Raw genomic sequence first — 20,208 nt, 5'->3', positions numbered from 1 at the left:
TATTAAATAAATGAAAGCTAAGTAGTGTCTTTACTTTTGTTTTGTTTAGTATTTTTCCAGCACTGACAGAAGACGAACTGTATGAACTAACAGATCTGTCCTATCATCTCTCAGCTTGTTCAGCGACTGATCATTCTTCAATAAATTATGTTTCAGACCAAAATATAACATACAGGTTCATAAGATGAAAGCAAGCTTTATTTCTCTCTTTAAAAATATTCATTTATCCACTGAAAGTGGGTTGACCTCTTTATTGAAATAGGAATATATATATTCTTCTGTGCTTCCAGATGATTTTCTGACATGCTATACTATGCTCTATGTATCTAGTGAAAACTTTTAACACAGAAATTACCCTTTCATGAATGCAGACCCAAAGCACCTACTAACATCAACAGGAGTTATAATGCAAGCACTGAATGTGGAATAAATTCCAAGTAATTGACAAGATGCATCATAACCTTTTTGGAAGCCTCTGCTATGTAGCATGTCAAATATGTAAGTATTATTATTATCATCTCCACACAATTTAATCTGTCAAAAATCAATTTATCATCATCACACCAAATGTGGCCCTGTTCTAAGCAGGTGCAACACAACTAACTCGCCAGAGTGGTGTCTGCTTACATTCAACCACCATTATCATCAGTGCCAAACAAAGACACAATATAACTTTTGAATGTCTTATGATGATGCTAGGCAAACTTTGATTTTTTTAAAATAATTTCAACAGATAATATTGATGTTTATTTTAAGCACCTTTTTCTATTTTTAGCCATTTAAATTTTTACAGTTGCAGAAAATTATGGGGGAGTCAGACAATAACTATTTAATGACAGTAGACAGAGTCAAAAAGTTAAAGCCTTAACAGTTAAAACACAAACTGTCAACATGACGTGTCAAAGTATACAAAGTAAATAACCTTATATCAAACTCAAATAAGTTCTCCAGCAACATTTTTCTTGCTTTCCCCATCTGTAAATTTCAATTACTATCAATGAAAATATTTGTCAGTTTGTGTGTGTATGGTGAAATCGACGTTTACTGACATTTACAAATAAAAATCTAATCCTTCCAAGCCTACTTGTTAATAAATACTCTAGGAACCATAAGTGCTAACTCTGTGGGTGCTCCAGGACTGGAGTACCCACGGAAAAAAACAGTGGGTGCTCAGCACTCATCGGAGGGCCCCACCGACCACCTCCTCCCCCTCTCCCCAGCGCCTGCTGCCCGTCAGCGGGCCCCCCGGGATCAGCTGTTCAGCAGCAGGCAGGATGCACTGGGGGAGGAGCAGGACAGGAAGAGGTGGAGAGAGGACAGGGCGTGCTCAGGGGAGGGGGCAGAACAAAGCAGGAAGAGGCAGAGTGGGGGCAGAATGGGGGCAGGGGCTTGAGGGAAGGGTTGGAGTAGGGGTGGGGCCTGAGCCGGAGTGGAGCTCATGCACACCCTCGGGAAATTAGAAAGTCAGCACCTCTACTAGGAAAATGTTACTGGCACTGTTGTCTCTCTCATCAACAGAGGAGTTGGTCCAATAAAAGATATTACCTCACCCACCTTGTCTCACTGGCACTGGGGACAGTTGGAAGGTGAATATATAAACTTTTCTGATCTCTTAACCCACTCTTGTGCACTATGGAATGGTCCTGGTCCTGGCTCTACTCCTTGTGGGACTCCTTACATGCCCTTGCACACCAACACAGTACGGGGCAAGACTGAGCCAACAGAATATTCAAGATACAGTAACATCTGGGCACAACACAGTGAACTATGAAAACAGAGCTAAGGACAGGGCCAGAACAAAGGTCCTGAAATTAGAGCAGTTTAATAATATTCATTTACCAGAGTCAGACTCATTTAACGTAGGTTTTACTAAGAAGTTAAGATTTCAGGCTCACTAATGAGAAACCATGTGTGCTGCTATCTTTAAGTACAATCATACTGACCCAAGGAGAATATGGTAACCATTAGAACATCCTTATGGGAAATTTATATATGAACCTTTTAACTACTGTAGTCAAAGAAAGACAGATACAGCAGATAGATATTGGCTTGCTGACATAGCATGATCATTTAATCTTGCTGTTGCATTTAATCTTCTTTGCAAGCAAGAGCTACGGTGACTTAGGCTCAATATAACACTGAGATATCTTTCTTTTACATTTGCAGTGGTAGTTTTGGATACACCTTCACACTGTTTCTAAACTCCAATATTGGCTTCATTAAGCTTCTTACTGATAATCTAACATTGCAACAGTCCACTTCTATAGAGGTTATTTTTATTTGAATGCAATGTATACTCATGCACTTGCACTAAAATAGTTTCACTATGATTTTATATAGAGATAGTATAATCAAATCTCATTAAAATTGCAAGGTAATCAAATTGTCATCATAATCTCCAGGGAGACCAAACTTTCAGGGACTTTCTCAATTGCTTCCCCCTTAAGTGAACAAGGAGTTGTGCCATTTAAATGTCTGAAGAAATCACCAATCCACCTAATGAAAGGATAAATTCTGGCTTTGCCACAAGTCCTAAGTATATTGTTGCACTACCCTTGGAACAGATCAGAAGGCAAGTGGAAAACCGGAGTCACTCCACAATATGCCTCCTGGTTTCCCCCTTACTCTGGTGGGGAGGTATCCTTAGCCAGGTATGGCATAGACTAGATCCCCCAACAGGCTGACCAGTACGTTGTGGGATTGGAGCCAAGGTTCAGTCCATTCACCACCTCTTCCTGCCTACTTTCATCCACATGCACAAGGGAGGGGAATGTGTAAGCTACTCTCCTCCCCAAGAAGCTACCCTTGGCATGGGAGCCCATACAGGGAAAAATGGGAGCACTGTAAATCTTCTTATTCCCTGTATGGCCACAAGACATGATCTGCCCAAAATGAATATATTTTTAAATTAACAACCATTTTTTCTAAATATTTTTTCTTTTGAAGCACAGTTCTCTGAAAAGTGACTAAATAAGGGTTCCCTGTTTAATGTCTCTCACTGACTATATCAAATTTTCTCAGATTAAAAGACTATGACTTTTCTAATTGTCAGTACTGCAAACCCAATCTAAGATCAGAAATCTAGGCTGTATATTTTCAGCCTGTACATTATCAATAATTAAGATTTTGCAAGCCAAATTCTTCCCTCAGTTATACCTATGGAATAGCAATTTCTTCAGGTTAGTCTCCAACTGGATTGGAAAAATGTAAGTGAAAGCAGAATTCAGTTCTGCAATTGGAATATTAGTAACTTTTTTTTTTTTTTAAAGTACAATCTGGAATAGACTCTCGCTCTTTCTCTCCTAGCTCAGCTGTCAAGAAAGATAGAACATTGGAAAACTTCTGTGTTAGGACAGAAGCATGCCACAGAGACTGTCTGCTTCCCAGCTCTGCTTAAATATGCCACTTCCAATAGAAAGATCCCCAAACATGCGATACCGAATATCAACAGATGGGCTTCCATGCTCCACAACCTTCTCCTCGATCCCTTTGCCCCTGGCTTGATTTCCACTAAGTTTTCTTCCTCCCCACCGGTGTAAGCAGAGGGAAACAAGCATCTCCTCGTTATGTGAAATCTCGAGGAAAAGCTGATTTCAGACTTAAAAAATGTAATTTAAAAAAAAAAACACACTAAACAAGGTGTTCAATATTCCTTTTCAAACAAAAACAAAGATTTTATCACCTCCAGTTTCTTTATCCACTGCACTAAAGGTATTATTTGTACTCTTCATCAAAGCGGAAAGGTATAGATAATGGGCTGAAGTTTTTTTTAACAAGTTAAGGCAGACTCTAACCAGTAAAAACTTTATTCACTTGCTTAAAGTCCCATTAACTTCAAGAACGTGCGTAAGTATTCACAGAATCAGGACTCCACTTGGTAAATCTCGTTGTATACGATATCTTCCTCAAAAACTGTCCCTGAACACTATTTATATTTCAATGACAATGTTGTTCACTTTATACTAGGCATGAAATCAAGATCACAATTTATATTTAAATATTTTAAATTCCTTGTTCCCTCCAAATTGTAAATTATTTAACTGAATTCCAATGACGTTCCATATTAAAATCAGTTTTGTAGTGTTACACTACCATCACCGAATTTTGCTTTTTCAGGTTTCTTTTCCATCTTTAAATTCTTCACTAAAAAGGGGACTGCAGTAGCACCATTGTTGCTAAAGATTTATGCATGTATAAATTAAGCCATTTCAAATCACATCAAACCAAAACTTGTCAGAGATTTTTAGCCTGGAGACCACTGTTTTTGTTGTTATTGCAAAAGTCAGTTTAAAATATTTTAAAATTCACCAAATAGTGAGATATCTTGATTTTAGTTGCTTTGGTTTGGTTTTTAAGTACCAGAACAAAAATTACTTTATAAATGTTTTAGATCTTAAGACAAATTACTGCTCTATCTATTTTTACTTTTTAAAATTAGGAAATGGGCAAGTTTAGTTTGAAACACAACCAAACTGCATACACAGTAAGCTACATTCTTAACGTTTTAAGTTTATGCTTTTAAAAAATTATTTAAATTATACAAAGTATACCACACAAAATCTCATTAATTTTGATATGATTTTACATATTGCGTCTGCTCTGGATATATCTGAAATTAGATTTTTCAATGAGATTTACAATACAACTGAACTATCAGAGCCAAAAGCATGAAATATTTCATACTTACTTATATTTACACTATTTTCCAGTATTTTAAATAACAGTCTTACTATAATATTAACTATTTACATTATGCAAAATCCTAACAAAATTTGTCACTAACAGCTATGTGAAAAGGAAGACTATTACAATTCTGGTTACATTGTAATAGTTCTGAATTATTTCACTCCTCTGATAAAATGTATATTACATTTTTATTCTCTTGGGTTGAGTACTGTTGTAAAAAATTCAAACGGATTAGGGCTGTTGATTAATCACAGTTAACTCGCGATTAACTAAAAAATATTAACTGCGGTTAAAATAAAGTAATTGCAATTAATCGCACTGTTAAATAATAGGATACCCATTGAAATTTATTAAATATTTTGGATGTTTTTCTACATTTTCAAATACATTGATTTCTATTACAATAGAGAATACAATGAGGAGTTTCTGTGGCACCTTAGAGACTAACAAATGTATTTGGGCATAAGCTTTCGTGGGCTAGAATCCACTTCATCAGATGCACGGAGTGGAAAATACAGGAGCTGGTAAAAATACATGAAAAGATGTGAGTTGCCTTACGAAGTGTGAGGTCAGTCAAACGAGACAATTCAATTGACAACAGGATACCAAGGGAGGAAAAAGTAACTTTTGAAGTAGTAACGAGAGTGGCCCATTGCAGAATACAAAGTGTACAGTGCTCACTTCATATTATTTTTTGTTACAAATATTTGCACTGTAAAAATGATAAACTAAAGAAATAGTATTTTTTCAATTCACCTCATACAAGTACTGAAATGCAATCTCTATCATGAAAGTGTAACTTACAAATATAGATTTTTTTTCCTGACATAACTACACTCAAAAACAAAATAATGTAAAACTTTAGAGCCTTCAAGTCTATTCTGTCCTACTTCTTGTTCAGCCAATCGCTAAGACAAACAAGCTTGTTTACATTTACGGGAGATACTGCTGTCTGCTTCTTATTCACAAGGTTAACTGAAAGTGAGAACAGGCGCTTGCATGGCACTTTTGTAGCCGCCGTTGCAAGGTATTTACGTGCCAGATATGCTAAACATTTATATGCCCCTTCATGCTTCAGCCACCATCCTGGAGGACATGCTTCCATGCTGATGATGTTCTTAAAAAAATAGTGCATTAATTAAAATTGTGCCTGAACACCTTGGGGGAGAATTGTACGCCCCCTGCTCTGTTTTACCCGCATTCTGCCATATATTTCATGTTACAGCAGTCTCGGATGATGACCCAGCACGTTTGATTTATGAACACTGTCACTGCAGAGTTGACAAAATGCAAAGAAGGTACCAATGTGAGACTTCTAAAAATAGGTACAGCACTCGACCCAAGATTTAAGAATCTAAAGTGCAATCCAAAATCTGAGAGGGACGAGGTGTGGAGCATGTTTTCAGAAGTCTTAAAAGAGCAACACTCCAGTGCAGAAACTACAGAACCTGAACCACCAAAAAAGAAAATCAACCTTCTGCTGGTGGCATCTGACTCAGATGATGAAAATGAACATGCGTCGGTCCACACTGCTTTGGATTGTTATCGAGCAGAACCCGTCATCAGCGTGGACACATATCCTCTGAAATGGTGCTTGAAGCATGAAGGGACATATGAATCTTTAGCACATCTGGCACATAAATATGTTGCGACGCCGGTTACAACAGTGCCATGCGAACACCTGTTCTCACTTTCAGGTGACACTGTAAAAGAAGCGGGCACCATTATCTCCTGCAAATGTAACCAAACTTGTTTTTCTGACAGGTTTCAGAGTAACAGCCGTGTTAGTCTGTATTCGCAAAAAGAAAAGGAGTACTTGTGGCACCTTAGAGACTAACCAATTTATTTGAGCATGAGCTTTCGTGAGCTGTAGCTCACGAAAGCTCATGCTCAAATAAATTGGTTAGTCTCTAAGGTGCCACAAGTACTCCTTTTCTTTTTGTTTATCTGAGTGATTGGCTGAAGTAGGACTGAGTGGACTTGTAGACTCTAAAATTTTACATTGTTTTATTTTTGAATGCAGTTATTTTTTGTACATAATTCGACATTTGTAAGTTCAACTTTCATATAAAGAGGTTGCACTACAGTACTTGCATTAGGTGAATTGAAATATACTATTTCTTTTGTTTTTACAGTGCAAATATTTGTATTCAAAAATAAACAGGAAGTGAACACTGTACACTTTGTATTCTGTGTTGTGATTGAAATCAATATATTTGAAAATGTAGAAAACATCTAAAAATTTTAAATAAATGGTATTCTATTATTGTTTAACAGTGTGATTAATCACGTGATTAATCATGATTAATTGTTTTAATGGCTTGACAGCCCTAAAACTTACTATTGTACAACTCAAAGTAACGGAAAGAAAAAAATTCAGAATCAAGACTACCACTATATCCTTCATTAACATAATTACATCAAAGCTGTGTGTAACACAATAAGTCTGATCTTGCGGTGTTTGCACAGGCAAAACCCCCAGAGTGAAATCTTGGCTGTACTAAATTTGATGGCAAACTCCCATTGACTTCAATGGGGCCAAGACTGCCCCAAGGGTGTGTCAACGTAAGAAAAAAAAATAGAAGTATTTTATCATGCATTTACATAGACCTGCTAATGCATTAAAACTACAACTGTATTGTCCATACGAGGATTTCAATGTGTTAATTACCATGTGTTAGCTTACTAGTTAAAACAAGGCCTCAAATGTAATTGAAGGGAGCTCTGCAAGGAATCTGGCTTGTATTGTCTGAGAATTCTGCAATATGCAGAAAAAATAAATAAAAGTAAGTTCAAACCCTTATTACTACATATTTTTGTTTTTTAAATTTCTAAAACATTGTTAAAAATGGCAATGTGAGAACCTTCCAATAAGGGGATATTATCTGACTCTCACAAAAACTTACCAGGCATATAAATGGTCAGCTACGGAGTTTGCTCCCCCACATTGTCTGCCTTTTACTCTCAAGAAGCAAATTTTGATTTTTGCACAACTGAAGTACATGAAATGTTATTAAAATACGTTTCTCTTCCCTACCCCAGTTAGTTTGAAAATTATGCACCAGGCACTGCTAGAGAATGTTCATTGGAAAAAAGTGGCCAACATTGTGGAATTTGATTGACTACACTAAAACTAAGAATATGAAATGTATAAAGAGAGTAGTGTGGAGAAAAATGGATGAACTATTATCAAGGTGTCATTTTTATACATTAAAACCAGCAAGTGAAACTAATTTGAGAAAAGTACAGTAAACTTTTTCAGTTAGCCCATCCACTCAAAAACTGTACTTTCTGTTCATATTCTAATAAAGGTACAATTGTGTCCTGTGAATATTTTCCCCAGGCCCAGGCAAAGATAAGCCTCAGCAATTATACAACTATGGTACTTTACTCAAAATCATTTATACTCCAAATTACATTCTATATTTTTAAGATAGAATCACAAACATTTGCTTTTTCATTGGCACTTACTGTATATACTCGTTCATAAGCCGAATATTTTGGTAAAAAGGGGACGCATCAAAGAGCGGGGGTTGGCTTATAAACGGGTCTACACCAAAATTTGATCATTTTAAACTCTATGAAATCATTGAATTGAATATCTAATACATTGTCGTTTTGTTTACCTGGAGCGTCTGCAAGCATGGAGCCCCTCAGTTCCCTGTGGCCACGGTTTGCCGTTCCCAACCAATGGGAGCTGCGGGAAGTGGCGCCACTTCCTGCAGCTCCCATTGGCTGGGAATGGCAAATCGTGGCCACTGGAAGCTGAGGGGCTCCGTGCCTGAGAACACTCCAGGTAAACAAAACGTCCTGACCCACCAGCGGCTTACCCTGACGGGCTGGGAGCCGAAGTTTGCCAACACCTGAAATATAGGGTCGGCTTATGAAAGGGTCATACAGTTTTTACCATTTTTACTTATCCATCTTGGGGGGGGGGGCAGCTTATAAACGAACTGGCTTATGATCGAGTATATATGGTATTTAAAATCTCAACTTTTTTCTCTGTGTAAAATGGATTTTTGATCTAGGGGTCTCATACTGAGGAATCTTTTATTTAAAAGATTAGATTATAAGGTTGCAAATCAATTGTGTGACTCTGGAAATAAATATTAATATTTTAATATTCTCAAAGTACTTCTATGACAAGAAAGGTGCAATTTAAATTTTGCACCTGAACAATTTGCATATTAATGGCCCCTTACTGAAAAACTATGGTTGATAAAAGATCGGAAAACTACTTTGTGATATGTAACATTATATATACTATACATCACAGAGTAATTTTATAAATTACATACATCACTACAATCACCTATTAAATACATAAAGTACTATCTCCAGTGGGCTGCTGGACGCCTCTGCAAGTGTCCTCGACTCCCACTACACTTTAATTCCCTTTCAGGAAGCATTAATCATCTTAGAGGATTGTATCCTTTTACAGTGACATATACTGTTTCTGCACTGGAAGGGCAAGTAACACATGCACACTAAAGCACTGCACAAAGAAAAAAAAAAGATAAAGGCAGTTCATCCAGTACTCAAATATTCCTTAAATTTCATTCATCGTTAATAATAGCTCAGAAAACTAAGGAGGCCTCATTTGAGATTTGGGAAACCATTCTGAATTTCACATACTTGTACTAAGGCCCTAAATATATCCATAGAGGCTTGGATGTACAGTACTGTAAAATTGTAAAACATATGCTGACATTTTAAGAATATGCACACCAGTGAAAGAAACTAAATTACTGTCTAAAGTCTGTATAGATTCCTGAAGCTCTCAGTACTGTTGCCTAAAACTGGTACTTCCTTCTCTATTATATGCTGAGATGTTCTTGAATATTTCAAAATACCATCATATTCAATATCATAGCATGTTACAGTACCTGCTATATTGCAATACAGTGTTATGAATAATTTCTTGTACCAGTTTCTTCAGTTGGCTTTATTTAATCTGCTGTTCAGAACAGCTGTATCTCATGCTCTTTTGCTATGTTTACATATTTTTTAAAGATACCAGACAGAGAAAGTGACATAATGCAATCCCAGATTTAAAAATTTTGGGAACAGAATTTGATTACTTAATTTACTTGTAAATCAGTGTCCAGTACAGACATTTTCAGTGGCATTCCTATCAATACACCTGACTAGTCACTAAAAGTAATAATCAGATATCTTGGAAAAGACAGAAAGAACACCTTTAAAGTACAGAGGAATGTATGAAGTAATACTGTGTTACTGGTGATAATTCATGCTGAGCATGACACTATGTACCCTTCAATTATCCTGTTCTAGAAACCAAATAATGTTTGAACACATTGAACTAATAGATGAATGAACAGTTTGAATGTTTGAACACACTGAACTTATAGTACTTAGTTTACCCAGAAAACTAGAGTGGAAATCCTCAAGAAAGATACAAGATGATTCTTGGCCCAAAGTCCATGGGAGTTTTGGCATTCACTTCAGTGGGTCCAGGATTTTACCCACAGTCCACAAAGTTCTTAATAAACTCAGCTCTTAGAGCCCAATCCTGTAACTCCTCACTCAGGCAAAATTCATACTAAGACTACGTCTACACTGTGCACTGCACAGCAGTCCAACTGTGCCACTACAGCCATGCCACTACGCAGTGTGGCTGCTCTCTGTCAGCAGGAGAGAGCTCTCCAGTCGACCAAATTAAACCACCCCCAACGAGGGGTGGTAGCTTTGTCGATGGGAGAGTGTCTCTCACTGACAAAGCGCTGTCCACACTGGTGCTTTTTATCGGTAAAACTTATGTCAGTCGGGGGGTGTTTGTTTCACACCCCATGCGACAACAGTTTTACTGATGAAAATGCAGTCAATAGGACTTTTGCGTGAGTGCAGTGTTACAAGCTTAGCCCTTTGAAAAATGATCCCTTCCAGTTGCAATTAACTTTAAAGCTTTTTTGTTTGTTTGTTTTTTAAACATTACCTTGTGATGAAGGATTTTGCGAAGTATTTTAAGGAAGATTTGTCTCATTGATTTTTTTTAAAACTTTTCCTCATTCAAAATGCTTCTTGAAACAATTCTAGAAGATATATCATCTAGATGAGGAATCCAGTTAAGAGAGGAAAGGGTGTATTATATAGCATTAATTAATTTTCTTAATTCCCATTTCATTAATCTGTAAACACAATTATTCTGAATGAAAAAACAGAGCAAAACACGGTTTCTATAACTAAATCAAAGACTTGGTCTACAGTAGAAAAGTTGTAACAGTGTAACTGTGTCATTTAGGGGTGTGGTTTTTTTTACCTACGTAGTTATACCACCATTAGCTCTTCTGTGGAGGATGCAGTTATACCAGTATAAAGGTGCCTTTTACCCATCTAACTTTCACTTCCCACATCAGAATAAGCACTTTTAAACCAGTATAACTGCATCCACACTGGAGGGTTTTTTTCTGTTGCTTTATACTGGTGTAATTAGAGAGGCAAAACTTTCTGAAGTAGGCAAGCACAAAGGCCTTGTCCACACTAGAAAGGGTTTATTGGTACAGCTATGCTAGTATAGCTATACCAATAAAGCTTCCTAGTGGAGACACATTTCATACTGTCCAGAATAGCTTATACCAGCTCCCCAAACAAAATAAGCTAAACTGGCAAAACGGCTTTTTTGTGGTATAACTGTGGCTACCCTCATGCTCTTGTTAACAAAATTATGTTGGTTGGGGTGTAAAAGAGTGTGATCCCGACTTATATAGCTGTGCAAGCACGAGCCCTACCATAGATTCAATTATACTAGCAAAAATGTGCTTTTGCTGCTATCGCTAATCTTACTTGGGAGGGGGCACTACCGGCAATACCGGCAAAGACGCAGTTTACCGATATAAACATCTACACCAGTATCTTGTCTTTGCTAGTATAGCTATATTGGCCATCCTAGAAGAGAAGCAGTTTACACTACCAAAAGAACACTTCTGCGAATATAGCTTATACTAAGGGTAGCCAATAGGTGACCATGGGCCAAATCCAGACCACCAGACACTTTTGAACAGACCCTGAAATCTTTTTATTTACTTATTATCATTACTGGGGGAGGTGGGGAGGGTTGTTTTTTTTCCTGGAGCCTAGATCTTGACTTTACCTTGACCAAGAAATTTGAATCTTGACAAAAAATTGACTACCACTGCCTTATACCAACCAGTCTCCCAAACAAAATCAGCTATTCCAGCAACAGGACTTTTTTTTAACTGGTATAGCTGCATCTATACAGGGGCTTTTGCTAACACAGGTAAGTTGATTAAGGATGCAATTTTTCACACTTCTGACACAGGTGTGCCAGCAAAACTTTCAAGTGGAGGCCAGGCCAAAGTGACACTTGTTAAAATGCCCTTAGTACATTTAGGACCCAATCCTGTAAGTGTTTGGAACTACTCACAAGTACACATATGCATGCGTTTAAGCATTTGCAGGATTGAGCAGTTACTGACACAGTACCCTTGGTACTGTTACCATATTTTTGTCACTTACTAATTTGCACAAATTACTACAATAATCCACAAGGGATCTCCCAATTATTAGTGTGAATCAGATATATTCTGTAGTATAAATAATCAGTACTATTAATAAAATGACTCCTCCTTCACACCCTCAATACTATTCTTAGCAAAATAATGTAAAATAACAGCTCTGAAAGTGACACGTTTTCATGTATTAAAAAATATAAAATTTGTACGCAAACAAGAATTTCACTTCCTTTTAATTGACTTTAAATAATGAATTTGGAAAAGTTTATTGTCCTGTCATCAATATGGATTGTCTTCAAAAAACAAACAAGCATTCATAGGGCTGTATCTAGATATGCTCTAGACATTATAATTTATATAAAGGAAGAGACTTAAAAAAAATTAAATGAGGAAAATGTTTAATTTCTCACTGAAAATACAACTCAAAATCCTTTCATCCACCAACAAACAAAGGCTTTGAAAAAATGCCTTAAAATTAATCCCAAATGAGAAAATCTTTCAGTACCATCATTAAGGAATGAGAGGTCTGAGTCTGACAGGAACATACTGTGATGTATCAAAAGGCATAAAATTAAAAGGGAAAAACAATATGCCACATGCTTCAGTAGTTTTTTTACACAGTTTGACAGAGTTCATTCATGTGTCCTGAATATAGATTTTATCCTTTTTCTAAATATGCACATTAATAAGTATACCTTAAACGGTGTAGTATTTGAATGATGAAGTTTTATTTTTTTAAATAGGAGGGAGATTTCAATGGTCTCACTGAAATACACACAGCTCCAAAACAAAACCCTCCCCCCCCATGTTTCATCATAACAGAACTACCAGTCAGAGGGAGCCTTCTCATTGGGAAATTCTTTTAAAATCAGTCTTAAAAATTATCATGAAGACATACCGACTCTCCCCCACACAAAATACAAATTCATGTCTATCTAGCAGAGGATAAGAAAAATTTGCTGTTTACTCACCCACCAAATGGGTTACTTGCCCTAGGCATGTGGCTAAGTAGAATTTTGCAAGGCTAATTAAAGGTGTTTTTATTGTCCTTCTAGCGATGAAGAATTTTTAATTTGTCATCTGTATTTTGAAATGTCTCACTCCTATTACTTTTTTATTAACGCACCTTATTTTGAGTATCAAAGCCTGAGACAGCAGCTTTCACAAGAAGAGAAATGCTTTTAATCTCACTGTGAAATGAATTTCAAATGAGTGTTCCCCTCCCCAAGTTTGGGCCATATTTTGGGTTCACAGGTAACCCAACAAATATTCCACTCACGTTGTCAGCCTTTAAACAACAGGGTCTCCACCCTCTGGGACACAGAGCTCCCTCACACCCCACTGAAGTCATTTGGATTTGAAGGCGTTTCACACCTCCCAGGAGTGCACCCCTCGCTCTGGCAGCTGAGTCAAGGGCTGTGGGGACAATCTGAAAGGGGGAGGAAGGGAAGAGACTTAAAATGAAGTGGAGATGTGTAAGGGCCCCTTCCGGAAACAGCTACTGAGAGCTCAGTACATAACCGTGTCATGTTTCCTTAACACACCCAGCAACATGATCTTTCATCTCCTCCCCCGCCTCCGCCCCCAAAGAGAGGGAGAGGCGTTCACACCCATCTCCACAGTGAAGGAGACCAGGGAAGGAGGTTTTCCCTCAGTAAGGAACGAAGTGCTCTTTGCTGCACAAGCAGCATTTCGAACAGTCCGAATGAGCAAAGGAAATGACCTGAGGAGGGCGACGCCCCACACAGTGGAATGAAAATGAAAAATGAAGGAAAAACAAAAAAACCCCAACCACCCAGGGCTTTAAAATGGCGCCTGTAGGGGAGGAGGCCAGGAGGGAGGAGAGTCACAGTGAAACTGCGCAACAAACGCTGGCAGGCAGCCAGGCAGCGCCATCTTCTCCTGCTCTCCCAGTCGCACACAGCGAGCCAGCCCCGCGCGGCAAACCAACAGCCGAGTCCACAGGCAGCGGCGGCGGCGGCGGGGCTTTCTCCTTTGAACTGAAATCCTGACGGGACCGAGGCGAGCAGAGAGTGTGTGTCAGGAAAAGCCCAAGGCCTCCCCCCACCCCCGCGCCTCGCCTCCCCTCCCCTCCTCCACTAATTAAATAATACTTGAAACACAAACCGTGTCCTATTTCCCCTTCAGTTGTTAGAGGGTGTTTTTAAAAATACGATGCCATATTACAGCACTTTCCCCACAACCCCGTGATCGGAAAGAGGATTTTTTTTTTTGTTAAGGTTGGAGGAGAAAGCCGCTAAAATTAACCAACCCCCTCCCCTCAAAAAAAAAAAAAAAAAAACCCAACAACTACTTTGCCCTTCCTCGGCTCAGAAGGTTTCAATGAAGCCCCATCCATAATGCCACCAGTGTTTGGTTTTGGCTCAAATTCCGAAGGAGATTTTTCAAAATTAAAAAAAAAAAATGGTTCAGAGGACTAATCGGAGGAACCGGATACGCAGAAAATCCAAGCAGCAGATACACAGCCCTTAAAACGCAAAACCAAAAGGGTTACTCGAGAGAGTCTCGGTTTATTATTACGTTTTAAAATAGAGAGAAAGCGAGATTACAGGTAAATACGTTCAAAGCGGGGAGGGAGAGGGGGGAGTCTGATCCTACAAAGCAAAACAAGAAAAAAGAAAAAAAAAAAGAAAGATGATTAAACCCCAAGTCCACCGCCCAAAAATCGCACGCGCACCCGGGGATCATCAGTTCCACGCCGTGGCAAAAATAAACACAGGCAAATTCTGAAGAAACCTGCAAAGAAACCAACAAAATCTAGTGGCTACATTAAAACCGATGAAAAATAAATCCGCAGCAGACACACATCAGAGAAACGAATTCAGAGGAATTACAAGATCAGGATGGTGGAAGCAGGTAGCGGGGGGAAAATCAAGCCAGGAGCGAAGAAAAAAAGAAAAATCCTTCCCAGCCCCACACAGCCAGGAGAGAGACGAAGTGTCTCCATTTTCCTGAGGAGGAGGAAGAAAGAGTGTTTCACAGCCCAGAGAGCTTTAGAGAAAAGCAAAGAAACGAGGGGGGAAAAAAGAGGGAGGAGATTTGAAAAGATTATTTTTCTTTCTCCCTCTCACACTCTCTCTATCCCCCTCGCTCCTCACTCTCTCTCTCTCACACACACACACACGCACTCTCTCTCTCTCCCCCTCTCCTCTTTCTAGCCCTCTCGATGGCCATCAAGGGGGGCGGAAAATAAAAAAAAAAAAAAGACCAACAACAACTAATTTTAAACCAGCTCAATCAATGAGTCATTAAAAGAGATTTTCCCCCCCTCCTCTCCTGCATTTCCATGGCATCAGCAAGAAGAGGGGGAAAAAAACCACCCCAAACCTCTCCCCTCTCTGCAGTGATCAGCCTGGACCTGAAACCTTCTCTCTCTCCTCTTTATTTTAAGAAACAACTTTTTTTTTTCCAAGTGGCCTCAGCAGCCACCACCGCAGCCTCGCTGAAAAAGAAATAAATATTTCATTTCCATGTGAATTAGCATCTGCTCAACAACCACCCACCAAAATATCCCTCTTCTTTCTCCCTGTCTCCCCTCTCGCTCTCTCTAGATATATATTTATATACATAGCCCCAGAGCCAATAGCTCTCTGGGCTGAAACCTAATATCCTGGTTTTGGCAACTCCTGGTTGTTAATTTGCTCCTCTTTCTTTTCTGTCTGTCTGGAGATAGATTTCCCCCCTCTCTTTTCCCTCCCCGAAGGAAGGGAGGAAGGAGGTTGTGTGTTTTTTTTTCCTTGAAATTTTTATCACAAAATTATAATACACTCAAAGGGAAACTCACCGTCATGAAAAAGCAGTGCCTTGTCAACGGGGTTTCTTCGCCATCACATCAGGGGCTGGCAGTGTAAGAGCGAGAGAGAGAGAGAGAGAGACACAGAGAGAAGGGAGGGAGGCAGGGAGGGGGGAAGAGAGAGAGAGAAAGAGAGAGGAGAGCACTGCACTGCACAGCACAGCACAGAGCAGGAGTTGCCAGCCACACGGAGAGAGAAATAAGCAGAGAGAGAGAGAGAAAAAGGCAAAGGCAGCCACCACACGCAGATATTATTATTATTTTCCAAGCTCTAATTAACTCTCTGCTCTTCATTTTTTAAAGTTAGACACTTTTAAAAGTTTTTTTTTTAAGAGAACTGAAGGTCTGACCATCTAGAAATAGCTCAGCTGTTCACTTTCACTTAAAAGTTGTAATCTACTTCGTTTATTTTTGTTTAAAAAACAAAACAACCTTGTATTTTTTCCTAAAAACTTGTAGAAAGCCTCCAAGATTTCTTCCAGACTGACAATACTGGACAATTTTTGTTTTTGTTTTTAATCTAAAGATGTATAAAACAGGTTTCTTAGTGTTAAAAGTTGCAATTTACTGACCTTTCTGTATTTAAAAAAAAAATGTGAATTGTGGATTTGTGTCCCACCTCCAAAACATAACTAAATTAAAAGCAAGTTTAATTAGAAATGCCTGTCAGCAGTAAGAAAGTGAACTTTCGGATAGAGTCTCGAAGCCACTGCAAATGCAGAATTTCCACTGATTTTTAAAGTTTTGAATAATCTAGAGAGGCAAGATCTGATCCAAAGCTTGTCAAGGAGTGAACTTGTTGGTATACCGAATTCTGTAATTATTTATCTCACTCAAAAGTAGTAACCTATTATAATTTTTATTCTTTTAAAAATCTGGGTTTGTAATGGTTTTTACGTAATTTAAAATAGCTGAAATGCTTTTTTTCAGAATAAAGTAGTAACATTAAAATAAATTCTCCTTCAAAATAAAATTTGGATAAGATCTTGTAAGTCTTGCTTAGAAAAATCTCTCATTGAGGATTGCATCCTGATTCTTACAATGAAAAGATTTATAGGTAACGTTATTATAGCTCTTTAAAGACCACTTTCTCCTTTTTATGCTGCAAGTTTTAGTTTTCAGAATTTTTTATTTCAGAGTGAAAATAATTTCATAAATGAGCAATTTACAAAAAAGGCAAGGGGAGGTGAGTTTATTGGCTATGGACTAAAATTATTTTTCCCCGCACCCTTCTTGAAAAATTAATTTGGTTAAAACTTTTTAGAGACCAGGATTTGGAGAATGTATTTGGCAGCACTATTTTTCTTTCAGAGTAACAGACGTATTAGTCTGTATTCGCAAAAAGAAAAGGAGTACTTGTGGCACCTTAGAGACTAACCAATTTATTTGAGCATAAGCTTTCGTGAGCTACAGCTCACTTCATCCGATGCATGAAGTGAGCTGTAGCTCACGAAAGCTTATGCTCAAATAAATTGGTTAGTCTCTAAGGTGCCACAAGTACTCCTTTTCTTTTTCTTTCATTATTCATTAAGTCCCAGAAAATATTCATTTTCAGTTTTTATATAAAATGACCAACTTCAAAAAAATGCTTATGGTGATTGATATAAGTAGAACCTCTCTGAGAAACCAAGGGCTAGATTACCTTTGATTAATGTACAGATAGTATCTAAATGTCCTAATTTTAAATGTAGATGTGGTTAACGTTACCTTTAATGGTTTAAGTTATCCCACCCTAAAATGAAGCACACAAAAGCACACCACCTCTGGAGTTCTTATTCAGGCAAAACGCCATTTGGGCCAAACTCTTCCTGGAATTACACCCCATTCAATATTATTGACTTCAATGAGATTTTTGCATGATTAAGAACTATTGGATTGGGCTCCAAATATAGGTCTCTATGTTTTCCTCTGATTTGGTGAACAGAAGAGATCCTGGCTTTGGAAGGGTAGAGAAGCGTGCAGTTACTGGCTCCTTTTCTACAGTCCTATAAAGCACCACCATTAGGGTTCCACAGGTAATGAAGGGGCAGTGCAAAGTGAGAAGAAAGGGGAGAAGGGTCAAATGATTTTTGGTGGGGTCTCCTGTCAAAGAAACATAAGGAAGCCAATGTAAATTACTGTAGAGGCTGCAGTAACTTGCATTTCCTCCCCCTTGGAGGGAATTTCTAGAACAATAACCTTGCTGTCCAGGTTCTGGGACTGCAGGGAGCTGATGAAGTGGATGTACTGAGGCACCTTGCCTCCACGACAGCCCCCAAGATCTATGTTGGTCAACAGGTTTAGAGATAAGAACCCTTTGCCTCTTCTGCTGGGTGATAAACCTGTACCCATTTGGAGTTCCCACTCCCCTCTGCACGAATAATCCATAGAGACTATTATAAATACTACTGTGTAGGCCAAATTCTAAAGACAAGACATTGGAAAGGACTCAATAGTTCGGACAATAATGAAATTTGCACTTAAAGCAGGACTAAAATCCCACCGTTCTACACTTTAAAGCTCGAATTTGTTCTTCATATTTAAAACAGTAACTTTTCAGAGGACTATTGAATTTAACATTTAAAATTGCTCCCTTTTTGAAAGGGGAATTGCGGGTGCCCCTGCACTGAGACCACATCAAGTGCTCCCTATGTCCATGCTGACTTAGTGCACAGGGAACAGAGCCAGCAGTGATGGGGAAGACCTTCAAGTGCCAGTGTGGTTCCTCCACAGCCTGGTTCCCCCAATCAAATTCTATTCCCCAAATTCCCCACTACACACATCCTGAGTGCTCCCTGGCTCCACCAACTTCCTCAACCATCATAAGGAACCAAGAGAAGTAATGGTGCTCAGAAATGAGGGGACCAGAGCAAAGCAAGGTTGTGGGAGCACGGAAATCCTTGTGAGGACATGGTGTGGCAAGGAGCTATAGCAGGTGTGCAGGGATATGGAGACATGGGGGAGAGGTGAACTGTGGTGGGCAGGGGAAGAGGTGAGGTGAGGGTGAAAAAGAGTTTGAGCTAAGGGGAGAAAGAGGGGAGAAAATCTGCAGTCCGATGAAACACCATTCCCCTTCTTTTCCACCTGCAGGTCTCTCCCAGCACTCAAGTCCCATTTCTCTATTCTTCACCCCGCCCCCGTAACCCATAACCCTACCCCTCAAATATCTCATTTTGATTGATGTCACTTATTTTAATGCCAAAGTGACCTACAATCTACACAAATTTGGCATCTCCCTTTACTTTTATTGTTGAAAATTATTTAGAATCAACAGAATTACAAGAAAAAGAGATTACAGAATTATCTATTTACATTCAAAGGACTTAGTTTCACAGCATCCTAAATTTCCTGCATGTGTCCTTAATTTTGGGTCTTTGTCACACTGCATTGCAGATTTGGAGCTGAGCCAGTTGAAAGGTATGCCTCATACCCCTGCCCCATATCCCTACCCCTTGAAACCACTTTCAGACCTCCTGCCTGGAGGGATTGTGTGGCCCCCATCCCCTCACTGGTAGTACACATTCCTCCCGTGACTCCATACAGCTCTATTCCTTTATGAGCTCTCCCAGTCTCTCAACTGGTCACCATATATCCCCTCTTTCCCTCCTTCTACAACTTTTAGATGAAATGTATATTAACATGAATATATATAAGTACAAATACATCTATATTTACAGACAGATCAACAGTTAAAAGCTGAAAGTAGTAGGAAAGTAGGAGGCCATGATAAGAAGCAGGGATATTGGTGGGGTGAGAGTATGCAGATAATCAGGCATGGAGGGGAACAAGAGCTCTACAGGATGACATGGAAGAAAAGATTTCAGCCGTACAGGATTCAGAAGGAAAGCTGAGCTATGAAGAGGCATAAGAGGATTCTGGTGGGAAGGCAAACAGAGGATTGTGCATATCAGTACAGTACTAATAGTTGTTCACATGGATAGCTGTCATAGTACTGACACATTTAAAAAACTGGGAAATTCCAGTTTTAAACTTTGAGTTAAGATTGCTAGTCTGCATCATCCTCCAATGCAAACTGTAAAAACTCATTCAATACCACAACTCCACTCCATTCATTAAGTACTTCCCATCCAGCACATGTGATCCATGTCTCCTTCATCCCTCTGAACAACCAGTGTTCAACCTGAACTCTGATCATAAATATAATACACCAATATACCACATTGATACTGCCACATAAAAATTACTGCCTAATTGCAAACAATTACCAGCATACAT

The 20,208-nt window shown here is 38.7% G+C and overlaps 1 protein-coding gene across 4 annotated transcripts in view; it reads right to left on the bottom strand.

Moving 5' to 3' along the window:
- The window catches only part of BICRAL (BICRA like chromatin remodeling complex associated protein), a 70,620-nt gene that overhangs the window by 38,013 nt on the left and 12,399 nt on the right, over nucleotides 1-20,208 (bottom strand). The window contains exons 1-2 of one of the 4 annotated variants that reach the window (XM_048843038.2): nucleotides 15,985-16,255; nucleotides 13,459-13,608 (exon numbers count right to left, since the gene is read on the bottom strand). The exons of 2 other annotated variants lie outside the window; for them this stretch is intronic. The gene's annotated coding sequence lies outside the window, so the exon portion shown is untranslated. Of the gene's footprint in view, nucleotides 1-13,458; nucleotides 13,609-15,984; nucleotides 16,256-20,208 lie in introns of those variants that run through there. One more of the 4 variants, XM_048843035.2, reaches the window with a different exon arrangement.

This window comes from Caretta caretta, chromosome 3, assembly GCF_965140235.1.
Source record: "Caretta caretta isolate rCarCar2 chromosome 3, rCarCar1.hap1, whole genome shotgun sequence".
Taxonomy (NCBI): domain Eukaryota; kingdom Metazoa; phylum Chordata; order Testudines; family Cheloniidae; genus Caretta; species Caretta caretta.
This window is presented reverse-complemented; position numbering and strand designations above follow the sequence as displayed.